Raw genomic sequence first — 25,027 nt, 5'->3', positions numbered from 1 at the left:
TCATGTTCATTTTGTGTTTACCCAGTTCTCCCCATTAGATTAGGAAAAGTCATTAAATATGAAGCAAAAAAAACTATGCCAATCATTTATTTAGAGACGTTAAACATTCAAATTGACCCCAAACATAATAGGAGGGTTAAAAAAATATAGTAAATGAGATTTCTTCTTCTGAATAGTTGTGAAAATGTGCCCTTTCACAAAAAAAAACAACACAAACCGCAACATAATCCCTTGTGCCTGATTCAGTGAATGCTTTGTGAGGTATTCAATACCGTATTCATTGGGTAGTACGTTTTGAAATGTTTAACATTATCATAAAATGGTAGCCTGGCTCCTCGTGCCCAGTTGTTGCAGAGATTATAGTTTGGAATTGCTTTGCCCATGAATCAATAGGCCATTCAGCGACCACTGGCTAGGTGCGATGACGTTGAAATGAATCTTTTTATTTGTTTCCAATGTACTTATAACAATGGTGGCAGTGCTAGAGCTCGAAAAAACGATATAAACATTAGTAGTGACGCTAACAAACATCAAAGAATAGTGTAATCAACATTTTTTTATATTATTCATTGCGGGCAAATACACTGTTGCCTAACTGCGAACAGTGTTTGGGAAATGCCTAATATATCAGGAAGTATAGCTGGTCCAATGGTTTCTAAATTAACCTGAAGTCTACGTCCATTAGGATGCAACGACTGGAGACAATCCCCAATGGAGCGAGGCCAGACCCTATTCACGAAGGGTTAGGCCAGGCTAATAAAATGGGCCATCTGCTTTTGCCCCTCTCCTTGAAAAACACTCAGTACTTCCGGCTCTTCTGTAATGTCCTCTGAGCATCTCTCCTGCAAGAATCACTTAACCTTCATTTCGATTAAATCAGGTACACATGACATATCATCTTAAAGCTGGGTGCACAAACCTCTCTTTTCTCTATGTTCCCTCTTCCCCCTTGAACTCATGATTCACTCAACAGGCCCCGGTCCTGTGTGGAAAACATTCGCTATGTGGCCTTCAAACAAACACACTACATTTGAAATGCTCAACACTAAAGCAAAATTAAGTGCAAGCTGCCCTTCGATACGTGATCAGTGTCCCAGACGAAGACCGGTCGCACATGCTATGGATTTTCCTGACAGAGCAATTTGTGCAGGTAATGAATGTGTCATTTCTGTGAGGCTGGCCCGACAGTGTGGGTCAGGATGGGGGGGCATTTTGGGGTGCGCTCGGCCCGCCGGGGGTCGTGGTGGCGGCGGGCACAGCTGCCAGCCTGGGGCAAGAGGGACGGTTCAGTGCCCAGGGTGACAGTCATTATGGCAGTGCTGGGGACTGAGAGCTGGTGTCAAGCCTGCTGGGACCACTGTCCTATAGGCGCCTCCCAGCATGCCTTTGGTTTCCTCTCCATCTCTCTGCCTCTACTCATTCAACCTCTTACTTTCGCTCTCTGATTTCCAGTGTCTTTTTTGTTTTACTTTCTTTTTTCTCTTCCTCTCCTTTTTCTCTCCCTCTGTCTGTCTCTTTTTTTTCTCTACCTTTCCCTTACCCCTAATCCCCTGGCTCTGGAGCTGCCCTTATGCCTCTCCTGTGGCCACACACTAAACTTCCAACTCTTAGATTGAGGTTTCAAAAAAAGAAAATGTGTTTTGGACAAAAAGAAACATTCAAGGTGAATCTGGAATTTATTAAGCCATTTCAGGGAATGGTCTATGGTCTAGGGAATGGTCTTGCATAATTCCTCCTGCTCTCAATCTAGTAAGTGATGGATGAGATTTAGCTGGCACTCTATTTTTTTTTGAGGGGGTGGTGGTGGAGAGAGAGGAAGGGGGGTGACTCTTATCTTTGGAACAGCTTCATTCTCCGCAGATACACTTTTCACTTGAAACATGTGCCAGTGAGGGCTGTGCATGGAACAGGTAAACCTCCCATTGGGGCTCCCACTAGTCTTGAAAAATTACTGGACCAATCTAAACACAGGACACATTTGTACCCTAACGTCTTGGACACCTCAATATCTCTGCAAAAATGCCTATTGATCCCTTTTATTTGGAATACATTTCTAATCAGATTGTAGGAATCAATTTGCATATTGCTAAAGTGATCAGGTCCACAGATGAGAAAAGGCTAATATTTGAGGTCCAAACTAGAATTAGGTTATTAACCATTTTTTCTTACATGACATTAATGGTTCTTGAACAAGTTTCTTAAGAAGTATGTATCAGTTAAGGGGATGATTATCTACTTAGTGGGTGTCTCATCTCCACACATTATAAATATTATAGATGCTAATGCTATATATGAAAACATCTGGCTCTCGTGAGATGCGTCCATTAGATGTGAGCTGAACTATTGATGCACTGGCTGAGGGCTTGGATGTCTTAAATCACAGGCCTCCGCGGGACCAAAGAGCTGCCGATTGTCTGGGTCAGCTCACTGCGTAGATCTTTAAAGTGTCGATGGCCCTTTCACCTTTTGGCCTTCAAACAAACATACTACAAGTGTCGATGGCCCTTTCACCTGCTCGGCTCCACATGCATCCTCAGGGCTAATTGAAACTTTCCAATCACTCACTCCCCAGGTAGCAGAGGGCAGAGGGAAGAATAAACAGTAAGCAGTTACACAATAGTTTTTTTGTATCACAGGATGTGCATGGAAGTGTGTACACACTCACATACACACGCACGCACACACACGCACACACACACACACACACATGCACATGCGCACACACACACACATGCACACACACACACACATGCGCACACACACACACACGCACACACACACACACACAGAGGTATATGGCCGGGATGTTTCGCTGATCCATAAAGTGGCCATTGAAGTGTCACTCCATGAATGGGTGCCTGATCACGCTGGCGAGGTTGGCATGGCAACGGTCAGAGAGAAGGCAGGTATGGATCAGCGGTGATTGCCTGCGCTGAAGAGCGGCTGATGAGTGGACGAGGCCGGTCGCGCAATCAAGGCCTGCATGTCATTTTGAAGGAGGGCCCAAAAGAGAGTGAAAGGCAGGGGAGGGATAGAGGAGAGAGAGAGAGGAGAGAGGATAAAGTGAGAGCGAGAGGAGAGAGAGAGTGAGAAAGAGGAGGGGAGAGAAGAGGACAGAAAAATACATACAGGGTTTTCTTTTTTTCAGTTGGAGCCAAAGTGATTTTCAGACACAGAAAGATGACAGTGATTTGCTCCTGTGTGCTGCAAAAAAGAGAGAAAAGCGAGTCCTCAAAATTCACGGTCGGAACGTGATGCCTTAGCAGCAGGGGACGAAACCTGATTATTTGAGGGTTCCTGAAACACGAAAGACATGAGAATGAAATGGCGGATGATCAAAACGTCTTCTCATAGCAGGCTAATTGCAACATATACTATACAAACTAACTCTGTGCCAGTTTTTAGAAAGAAATCCTTTATGATTGTCACTGTTTATTTTAAACTTAAACTCTGAGACTGGTACTGATAACATACCTTACAAGTTTCTCTTTTTTTTGTCAGTTTAATGTTTTAAAACACAATCTGCCTTCAAATACTGTTATGTTGTGTGGATTATATCCACTAAGTAGATTATATAGAATCACGCAATTAGAAAAAGCAGAGCTTATGCCGTTTAATCGGATGCACTCCTGAGTATTTCGTTGTTACTGTACAGGACCTGGGCTGTGACAGCAGTGCTCTGGGAGGAGGCACAGCTAAGTTTGCAGTGGCAGTCAGTTGCTAGAAGTAGCTGGCAGGCGCTTGAAAGAGAAGCACGAGGGGGGGTGGAGTGGTTGGGGTTGGGAATGGCTGACACCGTTGTCATCTGAAAAACGAACACATATGATGGGTGTTTAACGTCTTTTTGGATGGATGGCGGGGGGGCGGGGGGAATGTCTTTGGAAATGGAAATTGTGTGCGTAACCACCTGTGCAGCAGATGCATGATTAATGTCTTGAGTGGATAGAGAGTGATTGGCACTGGGGGGGGGGGGGGGGCACTGTTAACATAGAGACAGATTCCGCTGTATGGCGCTAGCACTGACAGAAAGAGGGGCACCTGGCCCCACCATCATGATGACAACTCATGCTTCAACAGAACCTGATTTCTACCTGAAAGGACTTATTACCTTCCATGAATAAGCCCTGTCTGTGGAGATGTCATCACCCATACAATCCCTACTCCTGAGAAGCTAAGGTCAAATGACGACTTTATTGTGCTGAAACAATGACACTCAAGGTAAGAGTGCTTTACTCTACAGCATGCTTGTCATTCAGTCATATACCCTCATCATATTTAACATAAGTCTTCCTTTAGACTTACCATAGAAGTTATTTTCACTAGATCAGGAGGTTGATCTGTCAGTAGGTTTTAATGTATCTCAACAACCACCAACATCCATCCACCAACACCTTAATCAAACTGCTTTTTAAAAAAGACATTGTCAAAGCCTGACTTGTCCTGTCCTGCATCGCTAGAACTGGCCTTTGGCAAAAAAAAAAAAGCCAAACTACAAGGGACCAATAAAGAAGTAATTATTCCACACAGCACTAAACCTCTGAACATCCAAAATGTATCCAGCATATCCTGAATTATCCAATTCAGGTCATTTAAAAGTGCAACCTCTGCTTATGTAAATTCTAGGATTCCTGTGGAGCTTTACTACTTAACCCCCCCCCCCCCCCCCAGTCCTGTAGGCTTTTCAATTTTAAATATATCCACATGCATCTACAGTAAAGCAAACAGAGAAAAATACCAGCATTTTACTATCTGGAGGCAAGGCAAATGGTTCCAGCTTCAGTGGCGCTTCTATTTAAAGTCTAGCCAATTCAATTATGTAGCCCGGGAGGACATGCCAAGTTATTCTAACAATGCTGAATGCATACATTCACTATGTGCGCATGCATATTCATGTTACCACACTGAGCATGACTTGAGGAGCTCTCATCGTGGATTTATCATCGAAGAAGAAAGCTGTAAGTGCACTGGCTCGCAAAAATAGATAAAGGGGAAGCTGTCGGCCCTGGATGTGTTTCTGCACCCTGGGCTAAACATTCGCGCTGGGGGATCTCGCCGCAGCTATTTATTATTCCATGTCAGGGCAGCTCAAGCGTTTGGGACGCTGTCCAGTCCGGGCTTCACACCGAGAGGCCAGCAGCCAGAAATCTGGCTTCACTCTGGCTGAGCTAAGAAGCAGCGGTTCGGTCCAGTCCTTCAGTCGCTGAGGGGGCAAGCCACAGATGTTGATGAATGGCAAACACCCGCCAGGATTGAGCGGACAAGTTCAGCGAGCGAGGAACCGGCACAATCTTTCAGCAACGACCACAAAGCCCTGGGGGAGCTTTACTGTTTGTGGAGTGACTGATTCTGTCGACCAGGGGTGCGTTTCCCAAAAGCGCTGTTGAACAGCTACTGCTCATTAATGATAGAGGGACCATAGTTTTTGAGCTGTCTGTCTTAGCTTTTACAATGGTGGTTGGTCAGCCACACTTTAGGCAAATGCATCCAGGGTCATAAGTAATGCTAAAATCATAACTTGACAAAGTAACAGTTAGGATACCTTGTGCATTTTGGGTTTAGTATTTTGGCAGTGTGACATTAGAGGGTCTTTCCACTTATTTTAGAAACTGTACATTTTGCCTCTGGGGTAAGTAAAATGACTGGCTCTTCTCCATGATTGCATTTTAAAAAGACTGCTTTAATTCCTTTTAACATACACACACATTGATTGTCAGTCTATGTGTGATTAAGCGTTGAGGACATTTCCAGATGAGCAACACATTGATGGAGAGCCAATCGTTAGTGCCCCTTTGGTTCGGTTTAATACACTGTGATGCCTGTGGACTCTTCAGCTCGGCAGGGATAGAGGCAGGTCAAACCTCACATCAACCTGCTTAACCCACAATATGCGTCGGAGCAGACCAGAGCAGTTAAAAAATACTCACACACACACAGACACACACCATCACCACCAACATTTTGGAGTCGTTCAGATTTTATTAGCCTTTCTTTACTGTCCGGGAGTTCTGGCTTTGTTAAGGAGGTAATTCAAGCACTCGCAGTGAATCAACCCCCTGCAGGGAACCGTAAATGTGCCACCTCCCTCCAACAGTGAAAGAAGATAATGAGAATAAAAAGGGTGACATTAAATGCAAAGCCTGGGGATTGTAAGTGTAGAGGTGTCCGTTAAGCCGCTGATCCATCCTGCATGCGTGTTTTAAACAAGAGTGACATGCATTTGCCTCTCATCAAAGGGAAAACCTGTCGCCATTAAGACGGTTGATTTTTCTTTTCTTGATTGAAATGGTGATAATCGGAGAATTAATCACAGAGAGAGTTTTGGAGACATCAGCGTACTATTGGGGAAAGAGGTGTGAGGTTGTGGAAGGTTGAAGAACTGTATAAAATCACTTTGTTCACGAGAGATTGATTCAAATGTGCTGAACTTAAGTGGAAATAGCTGCTTTAAAATAAATTAATGGTGGTTTAGTTGAAAGCGTTCCATCATAATACAGTTAAATCACATTAATGTTCTTCTTACACTCTGTTGCAGCAAATCTCACTTTTCTTAGTGCTATCTGGCAGCAGCAGGCTTCAGCAGGTGTGAAGAAAAATACACATTTCATAATTTGGTGCTGTTCCCACACTCCAGTACAAATATTTACATGTTCAAAAACGTTTTAAATATTTAGCAGCGCTTGCATTATATATTCACACCCTCGATTTTTATTAGATGACCTTGGATGATGGCTGACAGTTGGTTTTATGATGAACTCGGCCAAAAGAAAAAAAAATCAAAAATCAAAAGAAAAATCAATCTCATCCTCAGCGGAAATGGATTGTTTATGCCTATGAAGACTGTGTGTTTATGGTGAATTCATTTGTATAGTCATTTCAGACGGTGTTCAGAAGCACAACACTGGGACCCCTAGCCCCGGGTCATGTCGGTTCAATAGCAAATCAATTAGGTTATTAGTCAGCGGCCCCTGGCCTCAGGCCCTGGCCCTGGCCCACTGCTGGCTCTGGCAAGTCAAGGCTCCCGTGGGTCAGCGTCAGGGTTGTCAAGACTCCCTGGGGTGACTGGGACCATGCATGTTTAATGGTGTTTTCCCTTCATCACTCACTTCTGGATTCAGTGTAATTTGGATGGGAGAGAGAGCAGTTTGTATTGGACTGTCTCTCTCTCTGTCTGTCTCTCTTTTTTCTTTCTCAAAGTGTGGTTTCTGTGGTCAGAGAATACAGTAATCTGATTTAGCATCTAGCCGTAGATATGAAGAAGGGATAGGAAAATAAGACTTCTTACATTCTTGTGGACTCAGGCGGCATTTGCTTTCACATCCAAAGGACTCAAAAATATGACTGATGATATCCAATTTGATTACATTTAATATAGACTGAACTAGATTAGATTACAGAGTGTCACACCTGGTATTAGTCCTTGTTTAGCTTCAGATACTCCCTCTCAAACATAATTAAAACTGCTATAACATTTCTATTGGTGATGTAGAGTCAGCTGAAGCCAAACAGGAGGAAACGTTTGACATATTATGAGACAATAACTAATAACTCAGAAATCAGGGATGCAAGCGAACGTGCATTTTTCACCGTCTAGGCAGAATCTGTGCCACTATCCAAGTATTCATTTGGTATAAAATCATTAGCAAATGCCACCACTGATACATCAGCCTTTCATCTCAGTCGTCTTCAGACGATGGTTTTGGACAAACTGCAGCAGTGACTGACATGTTAAGCATCTGCTGAGCACTAGCAAGGCTGCTAAAAAAAGTCTGGGGGGGATGAAATGTTTCTCTGCATCTTCTACTGGCCACTGGTAGTGTGGGTTAGTGAGGAGGAAGAGGAGGAGGAAGAGGAGGAGGCGAGGGGGATTTGGGGGAGGCAGTAGAGTCTGACTAATCAGAGACTGCTTGGGAGAGCATTAAGACAGACGTGAGGATGGGGAATGTGACACCTGGAAATTACACAATGTAATGGAATCAGCCAAGTGGTAAATGTAGCTTTTAAATAGGTTTTGTGTTCTCCATTAACTTCCTAGACACTGATTGGTTCTGACAGTCGGGAAAGTGCCGGTCAGCATGTTCACTGCACTCCCCCCCAAACTAACCTCACCCCCACGCCAGCTTCTCTCCTCCAACACACACACACACACACACAGACACACACACACACACAGACACACACACACACACACACACACACACACACACACACACACACACACACACACACACACGCGCACACACACACACACTCACAGACACACACACACGCACACACACACACACACGCACACACTCACAGGCGCACACACACACACACACACACACACACACACGCACACGCACACGCACACGCACACGCACACACACACACACACACACTTACACAAAGTTCTTGTTAGTTTCCTAGTTGCAGGGGCCAGGTGATACTATGTTCAGTCCGGAATGCACACCCAGGTGCGGAGGCCATGTCTTCGGTTTGAATTACAGTTTTTTCCAATCATTTTAGTTCTTGTACCTATACCACGTTCACATTCCCAAAACACTTAACACATCGAGCACACCAGTAGTGTGAACCAAACTGTGGATACTTGCCCCTATGCTTAGATACAAATGCTGGCAATGACACCTTCTTCCAAATTTCATGGATACCTGTCCCATTCAATGTTCACTACCAGCAAAATACTGTGGAACTACAGCATTTTTTGCCAGTGTTTAGATACTCTGTTCAGAACAGTTAACTTTCAGTTCAAAACCTTACTTACAGTAATTTAGATCACTGTAGATGGAAAGATGCTTTGTTTAGACAGACAAATTAAATTATATGCTTGAATAAGAAAAAGTATTCTTAATTTAGCAGAAAGTTTATTTAGATTATTTAGTTTGTTTTGGCTTGCAGACTTCTCACTATCTCTAATAGTAATAGAGTCTATAGAAGGCAAACATAGATGTAACTGTTCCTGAAAAGTTGTTTCCACTATTACAGTACTGCTCTTTATGTAAGTCCTAGGCTATCAGTGAAAGACAGTGATTGAAGAATGCAATTCTTCAATTTACAGTAATTACAGTAAATTTGCCACACTCAATCTATTGTGAGAGGCAAACCGACATATCAACACTGTCTTCAGATACTTGGCTTGGATTGACGTATTTCCAAGATGCAATGCAGAGGAGAATGTTACCGTAAATGCGAAGTTCAAACATGTAAAAGTTTGACACCAAATGCAGAGGACAGAATGAATCAGCATTACTGTAGGGCTACAGCAGACTTCTAGTGGTATTACAGTACTTTGGTAGACTGTATCTTGTGTTGATGTATGTAATTTACTGCATTGGTAATACTGCAGTAAATACGTAGCATATTCATGCCTTTTTGTTGTAATGTAGTAAGCCTATATAGTGCAGTAACACATGCAATTCTAGCATATGGCTGTAATGAAACATATTGCAGCATTTTACAAACTTTATTACTGTAGTCTAAAGAAGTGTTTGACTGTGTGTGTTTCTCTTTTTTAATGCAACACTACAGTAATCTATGCTAAACTGGAGGACACAGCAACATTTTATAGAATTAGCAATGCTTCAAGTTGTTAGTGTTTTTAGGTCATTCTACTCTGAGAGGGAACATGTGTTAAAGTTACAGCAGAATTGATTGTGGTGTGGTTGTTGTATTGCATTTTGCACCAAAAGTGAACTGATATGCAGAGGTGTGTGTCTGTAAAGCCCACTGTGTTAAGTGTTTGGGAAAAGTATCCATGGTATAGGTACAAGAACTAAAATGATTGGAAGAGATGTCAGCCGTATGGCTGCCTCCTTAAATTTACGAATGCCCAGGACACAGAAGTACCAACAGTATTTAATTATAAAAATAGTTTTATTTGAATAAAAGTTTGAAGACAATTTATATCTTTAAAAGCAGTCTTCCAATAATTTAAATGTCCACAAGGAAAATCCACTAGTGAGCTGACAGACAGCTGGGGTCCAATTGTAGGCAAATACAGGCTGGGATCTGTCCAGTGTGGATGGCTTGGTGTGTCGTCATGGGCGACGCCCCCCTCAAGACGATGGGCTTCTCCGGGGATTCCCAATGACGTCAGTCACGGCCTCTCGACGCAAGCAGTCCATGCACCACAGTAAAATAAATAGTTAAAACTCAGCCAATGCAATAAACAGCGAAATGGGGTTTAGATGGAACCAATACTTCCCTTCACGCTGGGTATCGTGAGCGTTGGAATATTCGCCACGTTGGCTCCTCTTGGTTCCGACTTCTGTCGTTGGAATCCTTTCGTCCCAACCCGGAAATGGCCACCAGCAGACCTCGGATAGTCAGGCAAAGGATCAACGTACCGCAGGCCACGTACACAGTAATAATGACATATAAAAGTAGGAGGCAAAGCTTACGTTCCTTTGCTCAGGAATTGTGAGCATTGATTATTCCAATACAGCTCTCCGTGATGATAGCGTGTTTTGGGCTGCTTCCATCCGTTGCTGCCCAATGCCTTCCTTCCGTCCGTTCGTTCGTTAGTCTCCGTGTCGCTGTCCCCGCCGCGTTTTTCAGTAATCCAGCAGCTCCCTGTTTATATAACCCACCTCCTTGCCCTCGCTCCCGTCGATAGGTAGGTTACTAATGGTCCAGGTATGTGTCCAGGTTCAAGCAATGAAGCAATCAGTGAGCCCCAAGGGGAAGTCTGTGTGGTGAACAGTGTTCTATGCAATTTCACACGGTGCACATTAATGGAGGATCACAATACACACAGTGAATACAAAAAGGGTGATACATTTCATAAGCACTCAAAAAGGCACAGCACACAATAATCACAGCAAGCTAGATACACACTAAACCATTCACCTAGTCCCAATAGGCTGACAATTACCCCCCCACTTTGAACCTAGTCGTCCCGACTAGCACGGACTATACCGGTCCGGTTTGTTACCTTGAGTGGAACGGGTGGAGCAGCGCAGGGGTAGGTCGTTGGTACCTTGGAGAGCGGCAGCAACCCGGGGTCCGGACAGCCCAGGATCGGCGCTGGCTGGCGCATCTTGGACGGGGCTGTCTGGCCCATAGAGAGGGTTGTCAGGGATTGCTGGGGGTTCGGGCTCTCTTGGAGGTACCGGTCTTCGACCATAAAAGGTCAGGGGCCAGTAGGTCCTCCTCTGGTTTACACCAGTGCCACTCTGGCTTGTGGTTCGCCCTAGTGGTGGTTCTGGTTCCACTGCCATTGTAGGTTCCTGGGGGAAAGTTACAGGGCAAGGCCGAAGATTGTTGCGGTGAGCAGTTTTGGTGGGCCCCTCTCTTCCCTCCGGCTTAATGAGGTACACGGGTCCGTCTGGGTACACCCTTTCAACAATCACAAAGGGTGTGGGGAGCCAACGGGGTGTCAGCTTACCCTGTGCTCGTCGTCGGAAATGTCTTAACAGAACCCGCTCCCCTGGAAGAAGGTCTTACCGCAGGTCCAGGCTTGTTGGTGATGCACTGACGACATTCTTGGCCCCAGGTGGCACCGTCATTAGCCATTCCAGGCCAGAAGTACCGTTGACGTAGGAGGGCGGCGGTCTTGTCTGGGTTGGCATGCCCAGCTTGTCGATGGTATTCTTCCCATAAGGTCCGTCCTCTCTGTTGTGGCACCAAGACTTGTTGACAAGGCTCCCCGGTCCCCTGCTGCACCCTCTTCCTCCACAACACTCCTTCCTTGTTCTCCAGCCGGGACCATTCCCGCAACCACCTTTGTAGGGCCATGCTGATGTTCTCCCTCTCCAGGGCAGTCGGTTGAGACCCCCTCTCCAGCCAACTCGAGAGCCGGCGCAGGTCAGGGTCTTGTTGTTGCTGGTGGGCCCAGTCCTCTTCCACTTCCTGTTGGGCTTCGCTCTCTCCTTGCAGCAGACACACTGTAGCCACCTGCTCTCCGGGCAGCCTAGACAGGATATCCGCATTCTGGTTAAGCTTCCCTGGTCTATACTTCAGGGTGTAATTATAGTTGGCCAACTGCGATGCCCATCGTTGTTCTACCGCGCCAAGCCGAGCTGACTGTAGATGGACAAGAGGGTTATTGTCAGTGAATACTTCAACTGTAGCACCCCAGAGGTAATCCTTAAATTTTTCAGTCATAGCCCACTTTAATGCTAAAAATTCTAACTTAAAAGAGCTATAATTCTGGTCGTTCTTTTCAGTAGGGTGTAAGCTACGACTAGCATATGCTATTACCCTCTCCTTACCGTCCTGTACCTGAGACAGAACTGCCCCTAGCCCATCCAGGCTCGCATCAGTGTACAGGCGGAACGGAAGGGTGAAATCGGCATATGCCAGAATCGGGGAACTCACCAGGGCGCTCTTCAATTGTCGAAAGGCTTGCTCACATGTTGTGCTCCACACCACTGGGGTATTCTTGCTTGTTGTCCTACCCCCTTGCAGGAGGCGGTTCAATGGGGCTGCGATTTTGGCAAAGTCTTGGACAAACCGACGATAGTAGCCAACGAAGCCGAGGAAGGACCGCAGCTGTTGGACAGTGCTTGGTGCCTCCCACTGCTCCACTACTGCGGTCTTCGTCGGATCTGTAGCTACCCCCTCCTGGCTAACTACATGGCCAAGATAAGTTACCTTTTGTTGGAAGAACCGGCATTTCTTGGGTTGTAGCTTGAGCCCCATCTCCTGAAGGCGTCGAAACACCGTCTCCAGGTCTCGCAAATGGCTGTCAAAATCTGGGGAGTAGACGATCACATCATCCAAGTAAATTAACAAGGATTCGTAAATCATTCCCCCCAGGCACCGCTGCATTAGCCGCTGGAACGTCGCTGGCGCGTTACACAATCCGAAAGGCATCCGGTCGAATTCATATAGCCCCATAGGGGTCGTGAAGGCGGTCTTTTCCCTGTCTTTAGGATCAACTTCGACTTGCCAGTAGCCAGCGGCTAAGTCTAGAGTGGAATACCAGGCAGCCTTCTTTAAGCAGGTCAGTGACTCTTCAATGCGTGGTAATGGGTAAGCATCTTTGTGTGTTACCGCATTGAGTTTTCGATAATCCACGCAGAAGCGCCAGGAGCCATCTTTCTTTTTAACGAGGACAATTGGGGCTGCCCAAGGGCTGGAACTCTCCCGTACTACCCCAGTCTCCAGCATGCCTTTCAGTAGACTGCGGAGCTCGGGATAGAGGCTGGGCGGCACAGGCCGGTATCGTTCCCGGCTGGGTGGTGCAGAGCCGGTCGGAATCTGATGTTGAACGGCCCCTGTCCGCCCAAAGTCTTCCTCGTGCTGCGCGAACACAGCCCTCCACTGGTCCATCCGGCCTTTCACCCTCTGTTGCTGTTCTGTAGTCAACCCTTCACCCAGCACGGGGGGCGCTGCAGAGTCACCGGCCTGGAGGGCATCAATGCTATGGATGGTAACCTCGACAGTCCCGGTCTCTTCACCATGCAGGCGGAGCACCCGTTGTGCTTGGACGTCTTCTGCTGACACCCCGTGGAGTTCTGCAAGGACTGTCCTGGGGGAAATCTCAACAACATAAGGATGGGGATTACACAGGCGGATTGGCACATAACCCCCCCTTGTGGTGACTAAGGTCCTCCCCACTCGCCATTCTGCATCATGCTGGGGTAATGGTTCAACCAATAGGGTACGTCCTGAGGAAGACGAATCTTCGCTCGTCCGTCCCCACACTAAGAGTTCGGATTCTGCAGGAACCACAATAGTCTCTGACTTTGGGAGTCTTACATGCCCTTGGAAAGGCGGAGTGGGCCCCATGCTGGCTTGCTGGCAGACAGCAAATGCTTTCCCCCACTCTCGCTCTGCCCGAGGTGGAAGCTGGGACCGAAAAGCTGCCTCTCCAGGGTGAAGGCCATGCATAAGTTCCTGCCAGCAGTCTGCTATAATGTTCATTCCTAGGATAGCCCGTTCTGCACCTAAACAGTCATCATTTACAATAAACACTCCTTTATTATGAAGCTGAACACCACCCACCTTGAAGTCCAGTAAGGCATAGCCAATATAGGGGATCTGCAGGCCATTTGCAGCTTTCAACGACAACCAGCGTGACTCTTCTCCCACTTCCAACCCCACATTTCCCAAGCGCTGTCTAAAAAGGGTCTGGCTCATCAAGGTCACCTGTGAACCGGTATCAAGCAGACAAGGTATCATTTGGCCATTAACCTCCACCTCCACCCCTGGACACTCACCTATTAGAGCAGGCCGTAGGGAAGGAGTTGAGATGTCCTTCACCACCCCCACCGGCCGGCCCGCTGCGGTGGGGGGTTCTGAAAACCCCTTGAGGGCCGCTGCCGCTTGGGGCAATTCCTCCGCACATGGCCAGCCTCCCTGCAATCCAAGCAGATGGGTCGGCCTTGTGGGTCCCACTGGTAACTCGTCGCATGGCTAAGGCCTGCCTGGGTTGGAGGGGGTGTTGTATGATCTCGTGGTTGCTCCCGGGAGCTGTCCCCTGGTCGGCTGTTGGAGCCAGCATGTCCCCGCAGCTGCTCTACTAACTGCGTGCCAAGGGCCTTCACTTGCTCTGACAGTTCTTGTTGCAGCTCACGGCGCAGTTCTTCCTTCCAGTCATCCATCTGCTTGTGGGTCGGTCCAGTTGGTTCTTCCCTCCTTTCCATCATGGTTGCTGCACGAGCAGGAGTGGCTCTTACTGCACTCGCCTGGGCCTCCTCAGTGCCACTTCCCAGCTCCTCTTCTAGGGCCCGGGCTTCTGCAGTCACTGCCTTAAAACCTTGAAGAGGCTGTCGACGCAGGTAACGCTGTAGTTCTGTTCTCACAGGACCCGCCTTCATGCCCAGCACAAACTGGTCCAGCGGTGCCTCGTCTTCCGCTCCTGCAGCCTGTCGGTCAAGCTGTCGCCACTTCGCATGGCATTCCCTCAGCCGGAGAATGAAATCCCCTACCTTCTCATCAGGGCTTTGTCGGCACTTGAAAAAGGCTGCTCTTGCTTGCGCTGCATTGAGGGTCTCCCCATAAAGTTCCTTTAGGGCAGAAAGAATGTGCTTGCCAGTGTTGCGTTGTGCTGCATCCAATAATGCCACTTCGCGCCGGGCTTCTCCTTCTAAGGCGCTGAAGATGAAGTCGGCTTGCTGTTCATCAGAGAGTGGTTGTGCACGCAGCATAGCCTGCACCTGGGCACGCCATTCCCCGAATTGCCGCCGCTCACCATTGAATTTTGGAAGCCAGGGAGCACTGAAAAACCATGGCATAGTTAAGGGTGACGCCGGAGTTAGAGGTGCATTACTCTGTGGAATATTTAATCTATCGGCCGAGCCCGAGTGGTCTTCTGTGTCACTGGGCATCCTGCCGAACTACGCCAGAAAAGGAGATGTCAGCCGTATGGCTGCCTCCTTAAATTTACAAATGCCCAGGACACAGAAGTACCAACAGTATTTAATTATAAAAATAGTTTTATTTGAATAAAAGTTTGAAGACAATTTATATCTTTAAAAGCAGTCTTCCAATAATTTAAATGTCCACAAGGAAAATCCACTAGTGAGCTGACAGACAGCTGGGGTCCAATTGTAGGCAAATACAGGCTGGGATCTGTCCAGTGTGGATGGCTTGGTGTGTCGTCATGGGCGACGCCCGCCTCAAGACGATGGGCTTCTCCGGGGATTCCCAATGACGTCAGTCACGGCCTCTCGACGCAAGCAGTCCATGCACCACAGTAAAATAAATAGTTAAAACTCAGCCAATGCAATAAACAGCGAAATGGGGTTTAGATGGAACCAATACTTCCCTTCACGCTGGGTATCGTGAGCGTTGGAATATTCGCCACGTTGGCTCCTCTTGGTTCCGACTTCTGTCGTTGGAATCCTTTCGTCCCAACCCGGAAATGGCCACCAGCAGACCTCGGATAGTCAGGCAAAGGATCAACGTACCGCAGGCCACGTACACAGTAATAATGACATATAAAAGTAGGAGGCAAAGCTTACGTTCCTTTGCTCAGGAATTGTGAGCATTGATTATTCCAATACAGCTCTCCGTGATGATAGCGTGTTTTGGGCTGCTTCCATCCGTTGCTGCCCAATGCCTTCCTTCCTTCCGTCCGTCCGTTCGTTCGTTAGTCTCCGTGTCGCTGTCCCCGCCGCGTTTTTCAGTAATTCAGCAGCTCCCTGTTTATATACCCCACCTCCTTGCCCTCGCTCCCGTCGATAGGTAGGTTACTAATGGTCCAGGTATGTGTCCAGGTTCAAGCAATGAAGCAATCAGTGAGCCCCAAGGGGAAGTCTGTGTGGTGAACAGTGTTCTATGCAATTTCACACGGTGCACATTAATGGAGGATCACAATACACACAGTGAATACAAAAAGGGTGATACATTTCATAAGCACTCAAAAAGGCACAGCACACAATAATCACAGCAAGCTAGATACACACTAAACCATTCACCTAGTCCCAATAGGCTGACAAAAACTGTAAGCTCACTGTGGTTGCCAAGTAATGGATAGTTATAAAAGTTTGAGAAACACATTCCTATCCACAAAATAGATTTAAGCATTAATTGATGAATTATTGGTTAGATATGGGTTATTATTAGGGCTGTCAGCGTTAACGCGTTAATCTATGCGATTAATGCGGCCGCGATTAACGCGATACAATATTTTAACGCAATTAACGCAACTTAAAAAAAAATAAAAAAAGTTATGAAGTTATGACAGGAAGCGATGCGGAGAAGAGGTGGGGAGAGGATTGGGAAATTACATCAGGCCAGACTTGAACCTGTGTCTCCTCGGGCAAATTAAGTAGGGGGCTTGGCCTACCAAAAGCCCCCCTTGTTCAAAGTGGGGAATGACAGAAAAAGTTTGAGAACCACTGCGGTAGTTGAAGATGGAGAGAGCTGAGGGATTGTTGGGCGGAAAGTTTCTGTTTAATAGGCAAAATTACGGAACAATCGACAAAACTAAAGTTGTATGTAGCATTTGTCAAATTGAATTTAGCTATCACAGAAGCAGCTCGTCTTTAAGTTATCACCTTAATGCAAAGCACCCGACAGAAAGCAGTCCCAGGTTAGATGGTCGCCAACCCACACTCTACGACTTCTCTAGTAAAATAACTAGACCAGTCCGTGAAAAGGTTACCAACGCTTTAGCAACATAGTTAAGGACGTTGGGCTGACTGAGGTGATTCGAATTGCTTCAGGAGACAACTCTTACGATTTACCGTCGAGGGGCACCATTGTGTCTCGCATACATTCCTTTTATGACGGCGAGAGAGCACGAAAAATTCAGCTCCTCGAGCAAGCTGCCACCGTCACCCTTACTGGTGACCACTGGACATCAGTCATCAATGACAATTACCTGGGTGTCACAGCTCATTTGATTGACAATGTATGGAAATTGAGATATTTTTCATTGGAAGTAAAAAAAAAACAGACAAACAAACTTTTAATCGCGATTAATCTAGATTAATGAATTTCAAAATGTGAGATTAATTAGTAATTTTTTTTTAATCTATTGACAGCCCTAGTTATTATACCTCAGAAGTATAATTTTGTATGGAAAAAAGTAGAATGTTTGTATGGTTTAAGTGAATCTTATCTTGTGTGTACCTCAAGTGTCATTAGATCAAGTGTCATATGTCATTAGACAAGTGTCATATGTCATCATTTTGCATAATCCAACCCCATTTTACTGGATCAATACTCATATTTAAACTGACGCACCCACTTTGATATCTGAGGCAAGAATTTACCACTAACACAATTAAACCTCAGTTTATTCAGTTTTTTTTTGTTTGTTTGCATTTTGAACAAAAATTACAAACTGCCCCATCCATTCAAAACCACACTATTCTATCATACAATCGATATATCAAAATAATAAACATGTCACTGACAGACACCATATTGTGTCATTAGATGCCCTGACAGTGCTTCACAGGTCCTATGGTAGACGATATATACGGTATATTAGTTACCATAACAGTGATAACAACCATATTCAGTGTTTGTAGGGCAGTTACTGATGATAGTGTCACGACACTTTGGCATCCATAATGTTACATTGTTCAGTCTTCTGATGTGGCGTCGCGATGTTTCATTAGTGCCATCTTTAGTCATAGTCCCTCCTAACAGTTGCCACCCCCGTTGCTCACAGAAAGTAATTTACACATGTCAGTATGGCTTACGCATTGAGTAAAACATTACAATACTTAAAGCTTGCTAGCTGGTCAGCCAGCCAGAGCAATCGGTTAACTCAGCGTTCCATTGTTATGGCTGCGCTGTGTCCGTGGACTGAGGTGCTGTTACCAGATGAATGTGCTATGTTCTGTGTGTAATCCTGACATTGTGCATTTCAAATGAGCGTCTTAGGAATGTTATAACAAAGAATCTTTCACTGACTGTGAGCTTTGAAAGAATGCAGAGTGTAGGCCATCTGATATAGAAATTAAAATAGTCTATGCATAATCTGCTCTTTCCTACTGTCTACTTCTCTCCTATCCACCATTTTGCCCTGGTTTTTGTTTTGTTTTTTTCCTAAAACAAGCTAAATTGGCCTCGGGGAATGTGGTGTTAAAATTGTTATGATGGCAATTAATTGCTTTGCCTCGTGGACTCAAGAGACTCCCGATTAGCCTAATGAAGAGGAGCTTTTGTAGTGTTAGAAGCCCATGCATGTCAGCTGTGTCCTACTGACTGTTCATCTTAGTGTGGCTCATCCTGACCGCTATTTCAAAACACTCCACAGAGGGTAATCTGCACAGCTTTAGTGCCCTAAAAGCAGTTGCCATGTTTTATTTCTCTTCCTCTCGTCGTCCTTCCGCTCCTCTTGGCCTATTCCTGAAATAGGCCTCACATTGCAATGACTGAAATATGCAAATAGTCAAAACGGCTTCACCCCCTAACAGAGAAGACCAAGATGCCCTGTGTATGAGGGCATGAGGGTGTCGTGGTGGTAAAGTCAAACGCCAATTACTGAAGCCACTGAACTCAAGATAATACACAGCATGGGTGGAGGCCACGCGGCGGAACTGGTTTGGCTGGGATCGACCATGTGTTCCAATCCCTGACACACTTCCACCCCGCACAGTCAACATCCGTCTATCCAGCAGGGTGGTATCGTGCCACGTGTAGCAGTATCTGCTCTTAAATGTTCTAAAATCAGCCCTGCACTTTCAGTTCAAGTAATGCCATAACGTTAAACCAGCACCGTGTTATTTTGCTAATTGGTTTGGTTCACAAACTGTTTTTTGTGTGTCGATGTTGGTGCACTGAAGCATGAAGTCTGTTACAGGTCTAAATGCAATAGAAGTGCAATATAAGTGTGAAGAGAACCTGTGCTGTTCGCTCCATGCTTGCCTGTCTGTGATGATGCAGAAAGTTCGACTTAGGACAGTAGAACAGTTTCACTTACAATAGACATCCACTGACAAGGTCCGTACTGTAACTGGGTTGATCAATTAAAGAGAGGGAACAGGTTCTCTTACATACATTTCTGCCGGAGGAACAGAAGTGGCAAGCTCCTAACAGCTTGCCGGGAAAATGTATCTTCCAAATGTGCAACAGATGGAACCAGTATGGCACAGTTGTTTACAAACCAGGGTATGACGGGCAGAACGGCGCTAATACGCTTGAGTTTCCATTAAAAGAATATTAGATATCGGCAACTGAGAATTAGCAAGGTCCATATGCACTTTTGAGAAAAACACGATTGAAAATCCTAAATCAAATAACTACCATTCTATGACATTTATTTTCTTTCTTTTTTTATTTTATTTAACATTATGTTTTTAATAAACAATATAATATGATGTTGCACCAAATCATATTATTTTATATTGCTTGGTGCAAGAAACTCAAATTTGTGGACAAGTCAGATAGACTTTGCTAATTCTTTGTTGACGATATGGGTTATAAAAATACATAGATTTTGCTGCATAGTTTTCTTTTGGAGGTTTAAAAATAAGGACAAAAAACTAGGACAAGTTCATTAATTATTAATCCTGCCTTTATTTTCACAGCTCTCTCATTTGATTATCTTTTCTTTAAACGTCTGCGCTCGATAGCATTGAATTATTAATAACGCAGAAACTAAGCCAACTCCTAGGAACAGATGTTCAGACAGTGTTATACAATGTGTAAGGTCTAATTCTCTCCTGAGTTTTGTGCTTAGCGAAATATGAAGCAATCCACATTAGAAATTCTTCATTGTACCTCCAGAGCACATGGCTAGGTTACCTAGCAGGGTCCCCCACCTAGATCTGATCATTACAGCATAAAAAAAACAGTTGAGCATTTGCATGGAATTATATTGAATATATATCAATATTTCTCATACATCAGTGTCTAGATATTCATATCTACAGAATATAAATAGACATATATATATAGATATAAGAATATGCATATTACATCAAATATGTCAGATGATTCATTCATATAATGTAAATCAGATACAATAGTCATATGACAAATAAATTCAATCCCTTGTTATGCAAGCACAATTGTCTTGGATAATTACTTTGAAAGAGGAAATGTCCTGTTCACCTCTCCAGCTATGATGATGATGATATTGCCCATTTCACCGGAAACATCCGTCCGTCCCTTAAACTGTGCAAAAGAAGGCAAGAAAAGGCTAAATTTGATGGGAGGAGGGTTAGACCTCTGCAAAATGTGTCAATTCCTTTCCCAGGCCCGCAATAAGGTCTACAAAAAACCCATCTTCAGACACCAGTATGTGCCTGGAAATTCTATTAGATGTAATTTTGAACCAGATTCATTCTTTTTTACCCTCTCCTAATTTGTGTATCACATATTCTTCCTCTAAACACCATTTTTCAAATCAACTATGTCCTCTTCAATACATAAAAAAGCAAAAGCTGCCAACACAATACAAAAAAGGCTCAAGACTAGTCTGTGGTCTTATCAGCAGAGACAGATGGGATTGTTGATAGACAGCCATGCTGATAGTCAATTTCATTTTTTATCTCCAATCACTTCATATGCGTCACATTCAGACTGGCTGCATCTTCAAAGCTGCAGAAAGGCCAAGTGTGCGTGCAGCTGCCGACAGGGACAGAGGCAGCTAGCTTTTAATAACCCCCAATGTGGTGGACACACATACACGCATGCGCACACACTACACACACACACACGCACACACACACACACACACACGCATGCGCACACACACACACACATACATATACATTCATACACACACAAAGCTCACACACACCCACACACACACACACATACATATACATTCATACACACACAAAGCTCACACACACATACACACCCACACACACACACTTGCGACCTGTGGACTTTGGCTGCCAGTGATGGTGGGCCAACATGCTTGGCATCATGATTCATCGGATTCAGGTGATAAAGGTTTGCTGTTGGGGGATGAATCAGTTAACACAGCTCATCACAGATGAGGCCTTATGATGTTGCAACTATGCCACAATGTTGTCTTGGGTGTTCTTCTAGGTGTTCTTCTAAGTTTATAGAAGGTTTTTGATGTCTCTTATTCCAGTAAAACTTCCTTTTTGTATAGAAAATGTGAAAATTATGTTACATAAACAGCCAGTATTGACTGCATTATTCCTCAATGCGCTACTTCCAGTAAAAGACTGGACATGGAATCAGTATGGGCCTGTGGAGGTTTCATGCACTTCTGATATCACTGTTTGGGATTCACTGTCCATGAACATTCTAATGTACTGTACAAGCATTGATTGTAGCTCATGCAAAGTAGCAGAAAACAAATAATAATGATGCATATTATCACCTTTCAAACTGTATTATTGGGATTGGCACGTCAAGCTTAGCTTATGTATAATATGTAAGTCGCTTTGGACAAAAGCGTCTGCTAAATACTATAACTATTTAACTACAAGTGACTAATACTATAACAATAAATGCTAAATACTGTAACTATATAACTGTAAGTGCTAAATACTATGACTATATACTCTAAGTATAAGAACAGTATTATACAATTGGCACCTGAAGCCTAGTTTATCTATAAGAACTTCAATGTGCCTTCACTATTTGGCAACCAGCATGGTCGTTATCTCTGGTTAGCCTTTCATAGAGATGTTTATATGTATGAGGTCCACCACATTTCATTTTGAAAATTCTTATTGGCATGAATCAGCCAACGGTCAAGACCTCCCTGGAAGCACATTGACCTGCATTCCCTGACATCACATTCTGTCATGTTACCGGGTAAGAAATCAATTTGTGGAATGTTCCTATAGACAGCTCATTGATACATTACAGTATGCATTTGTGCATTACAGTATGCATTGATATATCAAACTGTATGTATGCAAACTATATGAGCACAGGCATGCATTAATCTTAGTACACATTGTAGTATGTGGAAGAATTCACAAGATGTGTACAAAATGCAAATCCCACCATGCATTGATTATCTCTCTTGCAGAGCTTTTGTTTGCTTTGGTCTTCACCACTTGATTTGCCTTTGGAATAACTCTTCAGCCAGACAGGAAACTCAGTCATGGCCACTCCGTATTGACATTCTGGAATAGGTTATTTCAATTTTTTCAGTTAGTGCACATTTTTATGCTAATTGATTTGCAGTGCAGATGTCCATTTGGAATCAGCTCTACCAGTATGCTTCCTGACCTTGGTGTTGCTTGTACCTTGCTCATTTAGTTGCGCTACTATAGAATATTGCACTTTGGGCAAACAACTACTAGAATACTGAGTAGCCATTCCAGTTCTAAGTTCTAGGTAGTTCTACATACAGTACGTTAAGGAAAAAGGTTCCCCCGCAAGTATGAAATCAAGCACACATTTTAACTGCTGGATTACTGTAATCCACTGACATCAAACACAATAACCGAAGGGGGGATTGGGAAGCTTAATGTGTAGCATGTTACGGTGTATTCCTTTGTGTCATTTCATCTCCTCCTAAAATAAAATGCAACTCTTGTAGTTAATGGCTTCACCCTAATGTTCTTTGCTAAAAATAACAGCATACCTTTTGAAACTGGCCACCCTGGGCCCAACTGGAGTGTGACTGCGTGCCAGTTTGAGAAGAATCGAGATGAAGAATTAATGAGACTCTTCCTCCCTTCTTCACTATCCCCTGCAGGAATGCCCTCCTGTTGACATCAGTCAGAGTGAGCCACTTCCTTGTCAAAGATCCCCCCCCCCCCTCCCCGCAACCCCCACCTCACCCACCCCTCTCCTGTGTGTCCACAGCTGAGTTTGGGAAGACAAATAAATAAACAAACAAAGAAACAATTGAATAAATAAGTGAGATGGGCCAAGGGAGCGTTCCACTTCCTGAGGGATACCTTTTCGTTTTGTTTTCTACTTCCCTCTTCCTGTGTTTAGTGAGTCTGGCTGTGGTCCTCGGGGGTATTGGGTATCTCATTAGTTTAATTGGCAGTAAACTGCAATTATTTCTGTTGCCGGAACAAACAATCCTTGCAAACAAACATCTCTTAAAACATGGAATGATCCTCAAATAAGCGCCAAGTCAAGTAGAAGACTTGTGATGTGTCCCGTCCCCCCCCCCCATCTCCACAACTCTCAATTGTGACATAATTAATTCATTAGTTAATTGCTGTCTTACAATCAGGTCTCAAAAGAGACACACTTTGCTTGAACTCTCCATAACAAGATCAGCCTAATCATAACATACACGTCATGGCACATATCATCTCTTGTCATTAATGTCCGAATGTTACCGTGACAATTAATCTCAATATTGCAGTGACATGTTATTATGGTTGCTCATTTCTGTAAATTAGATGAACTGAGGTAGCGGGGAACCGAAATGGCCATTTTTATCCAAATCAAAAGCCAAATTGTTTAATATTGGCCATTTCCAGTCATTATTTTTCTCTCTTTTTTAAATCTAAATTTGAACTTCATCTAAGCAGTGGACCAGTGAAGCTGTGGAGGATCTTCAGGCGTGCTTGGACTGTACTGATTGGGATGTCTTCAGGACCACTACCAACAGTCTGGATGAGTACACAGAAGCTGTGACATCATATATCAGCTTCTGTGAGGACAGCTGTTTACCATCACGCACCAGGGTGAGTTATAACAACGACAAACCCTGGTTCACAGCTAAACTCAGAAAGTTAAGGTTGGAGAAGGAAGAGGCATTCAGGAGTGGGGACAGAGACAGGTTTATTGAGACAAAATACATGTTTAGCAAGGAGGTGCGAGATGCTAAACGTCTTTACTCTGAGAAACTCCAACACCAGTTCTCAGCCAACGACTCTGCTTCTGTCTGGAAAGGGCTTAGGCAGATAACAAACTTTAAGCCTAGAGCCCCCCACTCCACTAACGACCCACGCCTGGCCAATGACTTGAACGAGTTTTACTGTTGCTTCGAAAGACAATGGGACAGTCCTGATACCATCCCCTGTAACACCACCCACCAGCTCCAGCCCATCAGCTTCACCTTCCCCACCACAGCAGAGGCCTACGCCTCTCCACAGCTGCCCACCTCAGAGCACCCCCCCTTCTCCCCCACCACAGTGACGACTCTATCCATTATGGAGAGGGACGTCTTCAGACTCTTTAGGAGACAGAACCCCCGCAAAGCAACCGGGCCAGACTCTGTCTCTCCATCCATCCTAAAGCACTGTGCTGAACAGCTGTCACCGGTGTTTACAGACATTTTTAACTCCTCACTAAAGTCATGCCACGTACCAGCCTGTTTCAAAACCTCGACCATCATCCCCGTCCCCAAAAAAACAAAGATCAGTGGACTTAATGACTACAGACCCGTTGCTCTGACCTCTGTTGTGATGAAGTCATTTGAGCGGCTTGTGTTGCGGCATCTCAAAGCCGTCACTGACCCTCTACTGGATCCCCTCCAGTTTGCCTACAGAGCTAACAGGTCTTTAGACGATGCAGTAAATATGGCCCTTCACTCCATCCTCCAGCACCTGGACACCTCAGGAACCTATGCCAGGATCCTGTTTGTGGACTTCAGCTCTGCCTTCAATACTATCATCCCGGCTCTGCTACAGGACAAGCTTCTCCGGCTGAGTGTGCCTGACTCCATCTGCAGGTGGATCACAGACTTCCTGTCTGACCGGAGGCAGCACGTGCG

The sequence above is a fragment of the Clupea harengus genome, chromosome 11, assembly GCF_900700415.2.
Source record: "Clupea harengus chromosome 11, Ch_v2.0.2, whole genome shotgun sequence".
Classification (NCBI taxonomy): Eukaryota; Metazoa; Chordata; class Actinopteri; order Clupeiformes; family Clupeidae; genus Clupea; species Clupea harengus.
Note: the sequence above shows the minus strand (reverse complement) of the source record.